Source organism: Bombyx mandarina, chromosome 01, assembly GCF_030267445.1.
Source record: "Bombyx mandarina strain Sakado chromosome 01, ASM3026744v2".
Classification (NCBI taxonomy): Eukaryota; Metazoa; Arthropoda; class Insecta; order Lepidoptera; family Bombycidae; genus Bombyx; species Bombyx mandarina.
Genome location: NC_143208.1, coordinates 14812544 through 14825560, shown reverse-complemented (window position 1 = coordinate 14825560; position 13017 = coordinate 14812544). Strand labels below are relative to the sequence as shown.

Here is a 13017-nt window from a genome sequence, read left to right as displayed (position 1 = left end):
CACTTTTTTTTTTTTTTTTTTTGGCAGGAGGAAATCGCCGGACTTCCGCCCTCCACTGGGGATGGAGGGCGGGGCATGTCAGACTCGAACTGACTAAAACCTCCTGTCGCTCAACGAAGAGGCAGAGGGGGGAAAGTGAAGCGTTTAGTGCGGAGCACATTTCTCCCATCACCCCCCCCCTCGGGACGCCAGACCGGCGGTCGTCGGCGCCACGACCACCAGCCCTCTCGGTCGGCAGGCTATCCGAAGCCCGCCTAGATGGCGCCGGTTAGAGTGAGCTATCCTACGGAATACCCCGCTGGACCAGAACCAGCGTGAGTCGAGGATAGCCGGCCTTCCATCACCCGGATGCTCTTGCGTAAAACGCGTGCAGAGCAGCTTGCACGTCGTCTTCTTAGGCCCCCCTTGCCGGTCCCCAGACCGACATGTGAGGGGGACCCGAAACACTTAGAGGGCCCAGGGCTTGGGCGAGATCCGCCTCCCTGGCCCTCGCCTTATGAACACCTAGCCGATTGGAATGGCGTTATTTTTCGCTTCAATCTCTTTTGTGTTTGTATTATGTAATATTGAATAAAACATAAAAAGTCGTTATAAAATAATTAAAAGAATCATAAAATGTACATAAACGGGAATAAAGTAGATTTTGCAGATAAATTTCTGGAATATTAGTGTAAAAAATATATATCACAATTTTATTATTTGTATATAACTATACAGAGTATTCTCAAATTTGACGGAAAGTTGAATCAATAGAGAGAAAAAAAATGTTTTCTAGGTGATCGGCAAATGCCTCAAAAATCACCGTAAAAAGATATCGTTTTTTTGTGTCGTTATTCATTGTTACACTTTTTTCGGCTTAACTTCTCAGTCCACAAACAAAACTTGTGACAATGAACCCCGTTCGAAAAATAATTAAAAGAAGCTATTTGTGGTTTAACTGGGATTAAAATTGTTCTACCGTGTCACATGTGTTCTGCAATAAGATGGGACTATATTTCTAAACGCCACATACCTCCAAGAATTCAAATCTAATGATAAGAAACGTTTTTAATTACAACATGATGTTTTATCGTTTCAAAATAACCTCAACCTAAGATCCTCCTTCTCACTCTCTCTCTTCAATCGGTCTCTCATTGCTGAGGATCGTGACTCCATCCGATTCCGTCAACTAGTTGTCTCCATCGATCCCATTCTGTAGCTTGGTGGAGTGCGTCGCTGACAAGTATTTTGAGTTCCTCCGCTATTTGGTCCGACCATCCCTAGGCCCTTTACCCTCGATTTTACCGGTTTCCATAAGGCGTTCCAAATTGTTGGTATCCCTGCGTGCAACATGACCAAAATACCGCAATATTCTTTGTAAGCAGGTTGTGGATAGACGTTGAGTCTTTTCTATTTTTAACTGTTTGAGAATACAGATGTTAGTGCGGCTGGCCGACCATGGTATTCGTAGCATATGTCGCCAGCACCACATCTCAAAAGCGTCGATTCTCTGCCTATCTGCGGCTTTGAGTGTCCACGTCTCTGCACTGTATAGAGCAATGGAGAAGACAAGGGAGCGGACCAGATGTATTTTAGTCCGTTGGGTAAATTACGGTCTCTCGAAATTTTCACCTGCTTCACCAATAACCTAAATTACCAAAGTCGGATCCCGGTCAGTGGTCGTTTTTATAGAACTTCAAACTACTATTATTATTATTTTAATGAACACAATAACTGTAGGTCGTGAATGTCTAAATAATGTTATGCTTATTGAAAATCCAATATGTAGGTTTTTCTACCAAATGAGAGTTTTGGTAAAGTGTACACTGAACGAAATGATGAAAAAAAAAACTGTAATTGAATTGTCTACAGTTCGGTTTGAAGTATGTTGAAATTTTGACGATAAAAGACAAGTAGACTTTAGAAATAAAATCGTTGTTTGTCTAAAAGTATTGTGTCATCCCGAGTTGTATATTATTATGCATTTGTTTGTTGCCATATTTAAAAAGTATTACATTCGGTTTTTCTAAATACCTTAGGTAATTATTTTGTCGATTTAACGTTACCTACCACTTTAAGAGCTTATGTTTTACCTTTTTGATCTTTATTCTGCTAAATGGGCCTATTAGCTCTCGATCCGGGTGGTATTAAGTTTTCAAGCTCGTAGATAGATAATACAACGTAAATTCTGTCACAAATTTTGTTATATAAGACCACCAATTATAAGCTATGCAAGTTAAGCATATGCTTATAATTATAAGGTATATGCTTAACTTGGACTTAATGCGAACAAGTACGATTTTTCGCCTTGGATTCATCCTTAATAAATTAAATGACAATTAAAATACCTACTCCCGCGTCGAATTAATACACTTATTTAAACATCCTTTCATGGATCCATTCTGGAAAACGTAGGCAGATGGTACACTCGATGCAATGTACACAAACAAAAACATATTATTATAACGGCTGCCATCTTAGAGTAGACTAGCTGTACCCGTCCGCTTCGCTGGGCATTTAAAATTAACATTATTATTTCTCACCTCCACAAAGATTCTCATCATTAACGCCCCCGCAACTAGTGTAGGGAGTCCAACACTCATATAAATATTAGCCTATCCATTAAGTACATCTGTTTTCTACATGGATACCAAGTTTCAAGTCAATCGGATGCATGGTTCAGTAGTTATAACGGAACATCCGTAAAAACCACTGTAGATTTATAACTAGTCAGGTCATAAGTATTGTCACACAGTAAAAACTTTTCTTTTAGAATGCTGGCCACAAAAAAGTTTATTGAATTCGAATTTCGAATTGTTCACGAAAATAAAAATGTATACTTTTAGAATTTAAATAACAAAGACAAACAATATTTAATCTATTCTCAATTTGACAACAGACGTGAAGAACAAAAGTTTGACAATAAATAGTATGCATGCGTGTGTGCGTCAAATACATGGTATGTAGTGTGTGTAATGTTTTCTTTATTGATTTCATGTACCTTTTATGCATTATTTAAAAAAAAATTAGCATTGTGCACTTCTTCTCTATATTCTCTATAAGTGTGGAAAATTTCATACTCCTCCGTCCGCGTAATTTTCGTAAAAAGGGATACAAAGTTTTTGCTTCACGTATTAATATATATTTTTTTCTTGTTAAAATATATAACTAGTCAGGTCATAAGTATTGTCACACAGTAAAAACTTTTCTTTTAGAATGCTGGCCACAAAAAAGTTTATTGAATTCGAATTTCGAATTGTTCACGAAAATAAAAATGTATACTTTTAGAATTTAACTCATTTTTAAATATGGAGTGGACGCTTCAAGAAGATCGTGTTGCAGTTATTGCGTTGTATCGTTGCGGTTACGTGCCAATTCAAATTTTTAACATACTGAAAAATTTGAATATAACCAAAAGATTCATTTATCGTACCATCAAATGATACAATGAAGACTCTAGTGTAGATGACAGGTCAAGAAGTGGTCGCTCTCGGTCTGTTAGGACTCCAGCAGTGATAAAAGCTGTGAAGGCGCGAATTCAAAGAAATCCTAAACGTAAGCAGAAACTGTTGGCTCTTCAGATGGGGTTAAGCAGAACCACGGTGAAAAGGGTGTTAAATGAAGACTTAGGGCTTCGGGCATATCGAAGAAAAACAAGACATCGTTTGAATGCTCGTCTAATGGACCTGAGACTGAAGAGATGCCGCGCTTTGTTGAAGCGGTACGCGGGAAAAAAATATCGGGAAATTCTTTTTTCGGATGAAAAAATTTTTACCATAGAAGAGAGCTACAACAAACAAAATGATAAGGTGTACGCACACAGTAGTGAAGAAGCGAGCACCCGTATTCCGCGTGTCCAACGAGGTCATTTTCCATCTTCGCTCATGGTATGGTTGGGAGTTTCTTATTGGGGCTTAACAGAGGTACATTTTTGTGAGAAAGGTGTAAAAACGAATGCAGTTGTGTATCAAATTACAGTCCTGACGAACCTTGTGGAACCTGTTTCTCATACCATGTTCAATAACAGGAGCTGGGTATTCCAACAAGATTCGGCGCCAGCTCATAGAGCGGAGAGCACACAAGACTGGCTGGCGGCGCGTGAAATCGACTTCATCCGGCACGAAGGCTGGCCCTCCTCCAGTCCAGATTTGAATTCGTTAGATTACAAGATATGGTAACACTTGGAGGAAAAGGCGTGCTCAAAGCCTCATCCCAATTTGGAGTCACTCAAGACATCCTTGATTAAGGCAACCACCGATATTGACATGGACCTCGTTCGTGCTGCGATAGACGACTGGCCGCGCAGATTGAAGGCCTGTATTCAAAATCACGGAGGTCATTTTGAATAAACTTTAGTGTCATAAGAATCTATGTTTTGTTAAGTTCATTTTGGTATATGAATGGTTACATAATGAATAAACTTGTTTCAATTATTTTACATTAAACATGTGACAGAATTTATGACCTGACTAGGTATATTATATAGATATAGATACAGATTGCGGGGTAAGTAGAAAATATAAGAAAATTACATTTTAGTATAGTATAGTAATGTATTATTAGTTAAATAATATTAGGTTATAAGTCGAGTAATATTTTCATATTTTTTTTAGTAGTTTATTCCCGTCTCGTCTTCGAGAAACGTTGTTTTAGCACCCAGTGTAGGTATCAGTCAATTATCATGATAGTACATAGTAGGTAAAACGTAAACGAAAACGGTCCATAATTGGTTTTGTTACGTAGTTTTAACCTTTACATTTCATCGAATGTTACATAATAATAATGCATTTCAAAATGTGTTTTTCTTGTTCACAATAAAAAAAAAAACATTTGTTTATCGTATTGATTTCTAACGTAAATCGATAATGATAATAATATATTAATATTTGTATAAAACACTAGATCACCTGATTTTGTACTGGTAATATACTATGTATAATGGATTTATTCATCATAGTATTCACAGTGAAAAATCCTAAGTAATTGAATATATAGCTTTAAATGTAACAAGAATTGTAATATTCTTATTATTAGGGTATGGTTTATGCTGAATTTACTGATTTAATCCGTTTTGAATAGTTTGTTGTCTAGGTAACTAGGTAGGTACTTGCGCTGAAGGCGTTTCTGTTCTTGTAGAGGGGATAAAGAAGAGGTGTTGCGGAGAGCGGGCGGGGTGGGGTTTCAGAGCAGAGCATATGTATACCAGTATAATGTATATTGTATAGATAGAGCACAATGCGGTATCGCCCTGCGACGACGTGGTTCAACGCGCCAGCGTAGTAGTAGCCGAGGTCGCCTAAAATAACGCAGCTCCCATCAGCACCAGCCGAATCGACTCACAACAACACCAGCCGAGCTATGGGTCGCCACGTCGCCGTCACCAGGTGAGTCCCGTCGCGCATTATCACCAAAACCCTGTTGCTAACAGCTCACTATACCACATATCATGGCAACAACTACAATCAGTTTGACGAATTAAAAACAAAAACTGTATTGTTTTATGTTCTAAGAATTTATAATAAAAAAATAATCTCATATTGCACAGTCAGTGCGTCTGTATGTAGACAAGCAAAGTTCGCGTCGACACGTGTAGCAGAAAATTCTTAGTAATCCACATATTTGGTTAATATTTATATCGTATATGTACTTACGCACTGATTGGCGTATGAAAGGACATTTGAGATAATTGGGTTTGAGTACTGCACAGCGGATGGGTGTTCGTTGTAATCCGTTTAGTGTCGAGTAGGTCAGCTTGATTGGTCCCGAGCGGAACGTACCATCAGGTCGTGTACTTGTTACTTACGTGTGTGTTCCGCACGTTATCATTTCATTGCGTGAACGATTACATCCTTATCAGAGCGGTCGGTGTCGGTGGGTAGCGTGTTCAAGGAATTTTCAGTGCCTACATATATACACTGCACCTATTCGTTACAGAATACAGACCTTACTTTGTTTAACACGTATAACTGTTTGTTCTGCGATAAAATTTTACATTACATTCAAACAATTCTGTCACATTATACGCTTTCTAACGGACGAAACAAAAATATAGAATTATTCTCTTGCCCCCAAAGAAACAGGTGCTAAGGTTCATTGAACTTAAACGTTTTTTGGTTTTAATCAAATAATTGCTTTCTTCATTATGTTACAATAAATTAAAACCATATTTTCTTAGATATTTTTTTTTAAACTTAACTTAATGAAAAACCATGAAAACTCCTTTGTGACACATAAAATGAAAAAATAAAAAAAAAAACCCAAAGATTATATTAATTTACGTTGCTATAGCTTTCCGAGTATGAACTAACAATTGTCAGAATTACATAGTTGACCTTGAGATATGAGAAATATAAATTGGTGCTTTATAAGTAACCACATTACACTCAATTTCAATTAACTACTTTAACTATGCATTGCACAAATGTACTTGAAATGTTAACAATAAACGTTTGGCTGAAATTATTGTGAACTAAAACTTATTCTAGCAATTTACTCAGTCATTTATGTACAATGGCAACAAATTTTATTCCGTAATAAAATCTAACCGTACAGTTGCATGCCTTCTCTGATTTTTAGTAGATCCCCGACATTTTCATTTTTGCAATCTTGTGTACTTTAGTAAATTGAGGATTACTGTAAATGAATGTTGCAAGAGCTTTTGTCCAAAAATTATAGGAAACGAATATTTTCATATACTTATTCTAGTTAATTTTTTATTTTTCCAATCGAAAGCCCCTTCTGGTATCTAATCTCGTACTTTGTTAATCCGAAGTGTCAGATGCTTTACATATCTCGTGGTCGAATAGAATGAATTATTTAAAATTTACCGTTTGTTTTGAAATCGACCTTTTTTTTTTTTTTTTTTTCTCGGGCCGGGGGCCGAACCTCCTACGAGGTCCCCGCGCCTAGGGGGCGCGCGGGGTATGTGAGACTCAACGATCTGCAGGTGTTGAGAGCAGATCGCGGGCCCAAGGATTTTAGGGCCCACCCACTAAACGACTCCCCTGCACTCTTACACCCGACGTCCGATCTCCGTCCGGGGTCAGAACCCGTTCAGAGTAGGGGGGTTCCCGCGGTCAACACTACAACCAGACACGCGGCGCCACCCCGAGGACGCCCGACCGACGGGTCGTCGAGGCGATAGTCGACGACCAACGACGTCGGTCTCCGCGGTACGGCGGCCCTACCAGGCCGCCCGGGCGGTGCCGCTGGTGTTCCGGGATACCCCGCTGGGCCAGAACCAGCCTGCCGGGTCGGAACGCGATACACCGCCGACCGGGTTGCTCTTCAACAGTATGTTCGGCGACGACAGCGACGACGAAAATGCGGACCGCATCGCAGTCCGCAGCCGCCGACGCGCCGTCCCGTCCTCCTGGTGAAACGACCTACCTCAACATTTATTTACAAAACGTGATTATTTTAGTTTAAAACTAGATGTCAATTTAATAGAAATCACTTGCTTCACATGTATTCAAATCGTCCTGATGAGTTAAAAGTTGTACGGTTTTAACTGAAACAATGTTTCTTTATGCAACTATTTACTTTACTACTATAGCTCTGTAGATTACAGAAGACTTAATAATGTTATTTCTCGCATTCTGCAAAGTTGTTCTCGCTTAGAGAGCTCCGCAGTAAGGTCGATTTCGGCAACCGCCGTCCAAATAACGTAGACCGGTTCTATCTCTCTTCCTTTTTTTACGATAACTAGAAAAATGGCAAAGGCACGCTTTTGGCGGGTCTTCTCAGCCTGGCCGTAGTTACGACTATGTTGCGTTAGCGACTGCGCAGTAACGCTGGCCTAGTTATTTCGGGTGTTGCCCTAGATTCGAACGAGGCCGAAACGCCGTTTTCATCACCAGCAACGCGTTTTGTTCGATGGGGCCGCGCTGGGCTGCCCGACCTCGCACTTATCGACTTAGATACTTATTCCGACGCCGTTCACTCTCTATCCGATTGCGACGGCTCTATTCGACCTCACTCGCTTATGGAATTTATGTTTCGTTCGTCTCACCATCGCGCGTTCTATGTGATCTATTAATGTTGTTCGCGAGGCGTGCAGACGATGTACGATGCAGGTCAAAGTTCATCTACAGAATACTTCAAAACTCGTCGTCAGAACTGCTAAAGCTGGTTTCAACCACAACTGCATGATAGCCGGCCCCCTTATCAAACGTACTCGTTCACACACATCTGTGACGTAGTATTAAAATCGACGCTCTTTCAATACTTAAATATTTATTTCTACATAATTGATAAAGCCAGTGCATGCCTGTTGAGTAGTGTATTTTCGTATATTTTACGTCAGTGTCGTCTGTCGTAAAATATTGACGTCAACGTTACGTGGAGGTTCGACTGTCCGATGTAGAGGAGCCGGGCCGGGCGCGGTACCAACGATGAACAAGGGGAGCTGCCTTGCTATTCCATTTGGCCCGATGTAAGCCAAGGCCGGCGAAGTGGGGATAACGTTTACACGTGTGACCTAGATAAGAGCCGAGTGGCCGCGGAAGGCGACGACTATGCCCGAACCGCAGTCGCACCACCGTTCTCCGCTTGATCAATACTCAACGTCGTTTTTATTACAATAAAGGCAGACGTTGGATGGAACTCGTTACACCGACGATCGAGGGTGCGCGCGCGCCTTAGACGTGCTTCGATTCGTACACTCTTAAAACAATTCCACGTGGAGTAAAGCACGTGTTGATGTAGTAAGGTCAGTGACCCGTGTGTTCTACCAACTGGTATTCGTTCTTCCATGCAGCTAGTCATAGAAACAAAGTCCTTAGAAGAGTATTTATTGTTCAGCGGTTGACGTGTGATCACTAATGCTCCGAAATGTTAGTGGGTAACGGAGCTGGGGCGGAATAGCGTAACGAGCCGTTTTGTCGTTGTTCGTGGGACCGTTGTCGGTTCTTGTTGCCAGTCACGGAGCGGAGTGCATCGATCGCGATTACATCACCACTTGCGTCCTTTCTCTGCGCGCGCAGCTCGCCCCGCGATCCCCCCCCGCACGCCTAACCACACTCCTCTCACACCATTCGCCTCTATGCCATGGATCTCAGCACCGAGCTATCATTCGCATTGTAGCCCTCGCCTGGTACAGTCGTCCTCACCTAACAAATAGTTCACTAGTGTAACATCAAGTTTGAGTCAATATTTTTAAACTCAGTATAAACGTGCCATAAAATTTTAGCTGTTAAATTCGGCATCTTTTTTCTGTGACGTTAAATAGTAATAGTATTTATTAGTGACCAAATATAATTATTTTTGAAAGTTTCGGGAAGTTTACGACCCAGTTTTGTAACTTTGCAACTTTTACCGCAGGCGTTTTGAATTTTCGATATCTGTAGTTTACGGTTAGCCAATTAAAAAAAAATAATGTCGTATTAACTCGTATCGTGTTCGGTTACGCATCTATTCGATATAATTAGTCGCATTTTCCTTTTTGTACCGTCATGTGACTCACGTACTTATCTAAGGTGACGTTCGACAATAGTAGCGCGCGGGAAAATAGAAGTTTTATTTGCAGTCGGCGCAGAAGAATCTCGTCGTTATACGGAAGAATGAAGAAATTATTTTGTCATTTGTGTCGGGGAGAGAAATCGACGAGGCTGTTTTATTTAGTCAGTCTTTTTCTCTCTCCTATATGAGTGACATAAATTCGTCAAAAGTTATCATCGTGGCGGCAACTCTTCATCTTGTCACGGTCATGTCCGCAGTGGCGTCGAAGATTACGCAGGCTGTTTATTGTATCGGCTACGAAATCTTTGAAATTTCTGCATAAGACAGGCCGGTTTCAGTTCCTTCGTGCTCCCTAATCTACATCACAACTTACATCTGCGGCCGTAGTATCATCTGCCCGAAAATATCTTTGTCGCAATCGGTCGATTTGAGTCATTGTGCATGATGAAATCAGAATAATCGTGAGCGCGGCTCGTGGCGGGAATTGGGCAATCCGCGTACGAACGGATGTCGGCCCGCTCACGCCGCGTCCCTCGCTCGCCCCGCGCTGCCTAAAACCTCAACTCCCGCGCTGAATTGCAAATTTAACCGACCGATCGTGAACGAACTAATTACTAATTGTCTTTTTGTTACAGCGGAGCTACCTACGCACCTACGGGACCTCGAACGCATTACTGTTTTTACCGCAACAGCGACTGTATTATTTTGAATGTATGCAAAGCGACTTGTTAAATAAATGACTCTACAGGACTTTTACTCGATCATTTAAGTTTTATGTTTTTTGCATGTTGCTAATTTCCATTAATTTTTTTTATCCAAACCTAAACCCCTAAAGTCCCTTGAGCGGCATTGTTAACCCACAAACGTGTGGGTGCTAACCCTTAGCCCCGCCCTCCCGTAGTCCTATCCAATGGCGTTCCGTACCTTTGCCCTTGACGTTCAACGAATGATTTTCGAAAATCCTCATTTTACAAAAAAGTGCCAGCCTAGCGCGCGATTGGCTTAGTTAATTTTATATCCCAACTCATGTTTTATTATGTTGAATAGTTGCTTTTTACATTCCTCTGACTTTACCTGCGAGCGAATTTTTGTTGTAATTTTTTCTTTAATTTTCACTCCTTCACCTCTACTAACTTCGACTGACCGACTGACTAACTTTAATTATCATTAACCTTTTCGCTGTTGGTACACTTGAAACAATAAAGATTTTTACGAGCTAAATACTTTCATTTTTATAATTCCCTCGTATGACGTTAATAATCTTTAAAAAATATTATAATCTCACGATATATGGAACTCTAACAAAGGTGATTTAAAACAAAGATTACTTAGTGCGTTAAACAATTATTAACAAAAAAAAACCCGCTGAAAAAATGAAGAAAATCTATAACATTTACTTTGAAATATATTAACTTTTCAAATTTCAATTTCCTTCTATGTCAATATCAATTGAGGACCCATAATACTTACGAGAAAGGTCTTAAGTAGTAGAGCACATCGTTAGTAAAAAAGAAAAAATTAAATGGCAAATTAAGGAGTCGCTCTATTATACAATCTGCTTCTACTATGTTTCTCAGTTTAAGTCCGTATAGGTCAACAATTATAATCGACCCGTCTTTCAGCCCAATTAAACCACACAAACTCATCCATAGAAAATAAATTTCTGTTTAATGGGAAAATTAATAAGAAAGTTGACTCCGCTATTGAATTCCAATCACATCACTTAAGAAGGTTGTAAAAAGTAGAAATTCGGTCAATATAACAAACATTGTAATGTACCTAACGGAAACTATTAAAACATTGTCGAATTTAAAATTCTGTTCGAATTATAGTCCTTTAAATGACGAATAAGGTAAAAATAACAAAGCAACAAACAAGGAAGGAATAAGTCGTTAAAAATAACTAACGTTAGGTTAGCGACAAGGTTAATATGGTTTCAATTACTATTATAATCGTCACGTAACTTTGTAGTTTGTGTTTAAGTCTTCAAGCACAAAATATTCATTGACAATTTTCAATACACATGTCATTCATGATTTTATGAACTCAGATATGTTTTAAATTAAACGGGCTACCTGATTGTGACTGGTCATCAATGATGATGTGCATCAGTAATACTAGAGGTATAACTTAGTCGCGATGGCTGTTGGTCAAGATTCTTTTATAACACAATATCACACTTAGTGACGTCATTATATAACCGTTCGAATATTCAAACGTTTTTTTTTGTTACTGGACAACTTCCTCAATCACCAGATTAGAATGATTTCTAATTTACACATTTCTGAATTGTTTAATAAACTCCCCTGCATTTTAGAAATTGAATGAAAAAAAAAATTGTTATGCGAAATAAAAATAGCATCTGTATTCATAATGCAAAAAATTGGGGAACAACCACATGATCAAACTACGCATTTGGAGAACATATATAATATTTACTATTACAAGACGTTTGCAGATAAATAGCAATGAATTAGGTTAGTTAGTAATCTAAAAAAAATTACCGGTGACAAGTTACACGCGTTCACCTGGCTAGATTCCCTGTGATATGGGAACTATACTGGTATCATCATCATCATCATCACAAAATATTATTAAAATTAAAAAAATTAAAGTATTATACAGACGTTTAAATATATACATTTAACACACAGGCAAGACAAACTGCAAACTAACTTGTTTGTCACCCGAATGCTTGTGAAAATCGAACCCGACGAATAGAACCACCCTCCGCGCGGCTTTTCTTCCCCTACATATTCACTGGTAGCCTAGGGGGCTATTCCCAGACGAGTAGGGAAGCTCAGAGCTCAACCTGAGAGAATTTGCGAACACTAGGACAAGTAAGAATAGTGCTTCGCAGAATCTACTGTCGGATGAGAATCGCGACCTACAAAGAAGATCCCGCGAGTAACTCAGTCGGTTGAGTTAATGGGTTAGTTCGTTGGTAGAACTTTTAGAGTTCGACTAGGACGGTAATCGGTATTAGAAGAGCCTAAAAGCACCATTAGTGGATTGGGGGATAGGACAAGACATGTTTCAGGCAACGGCAGCTTTGCGTAGCATTGCCCAAAACACGTCATTACGGATCCATTAACGGTGCTTTTAGGTACCACAAGCACCGGTCACCGTCCTCGTCGAACCCGTCGCTTGTGACGAAGGGCTCGACGAGCGAATTAACCCATAGACACAGCCCACTGAGTTTCTCGCCGGATCTTCTCAGTGGGTCGCGTTTCCGATCTGATGGTAGATTCTGCGAAGCACTGCTCTTGCTAGGGCCAGACGCTGAAATAGCCTCTCAAGGCTATCAGATTAGGCAGAAAAAAAGAGTGTATCTGTTGCTTGGGTCTTATATGATTGCCTAGGATTTAGGTACGCTAACTACCGTACCATTCATATGGCATTAGAATTTATTTTAACAACATTTTAAAACACAATAAATAAATAAGGAAGCAGATTTTATTTAAGAAAAAATTGAATAACAACTCATTAAAGTCTTCGTTATGTAAGTTTTTCGAGATTAACATGGAACAAACGTGGTACGACTGCGGTTATTCCATTTATTTAGATTAGTTTACCAAT

General features: G+C 39.7%; 1 long non-coding RNA gene across 1 annotated transcript; it reads left to right on the top strand.

The window, feature by feature from the left end:
* The first annotated feature begins 5031 nt into the window (after positions 1-5031).
* Positions 5032-10659, top strand: LOC149503576 (uncharacterized). The gene is made up of 2 exons (XR_016323735.1): positions 5032-5363; positions 10074-10659. It is a non-coding gene; the product is annotated as an uncharacterized LOC149503576 (long non-coding RNA).
* Positions 10660-13017: the final 2358 nt, after the last annotated feature.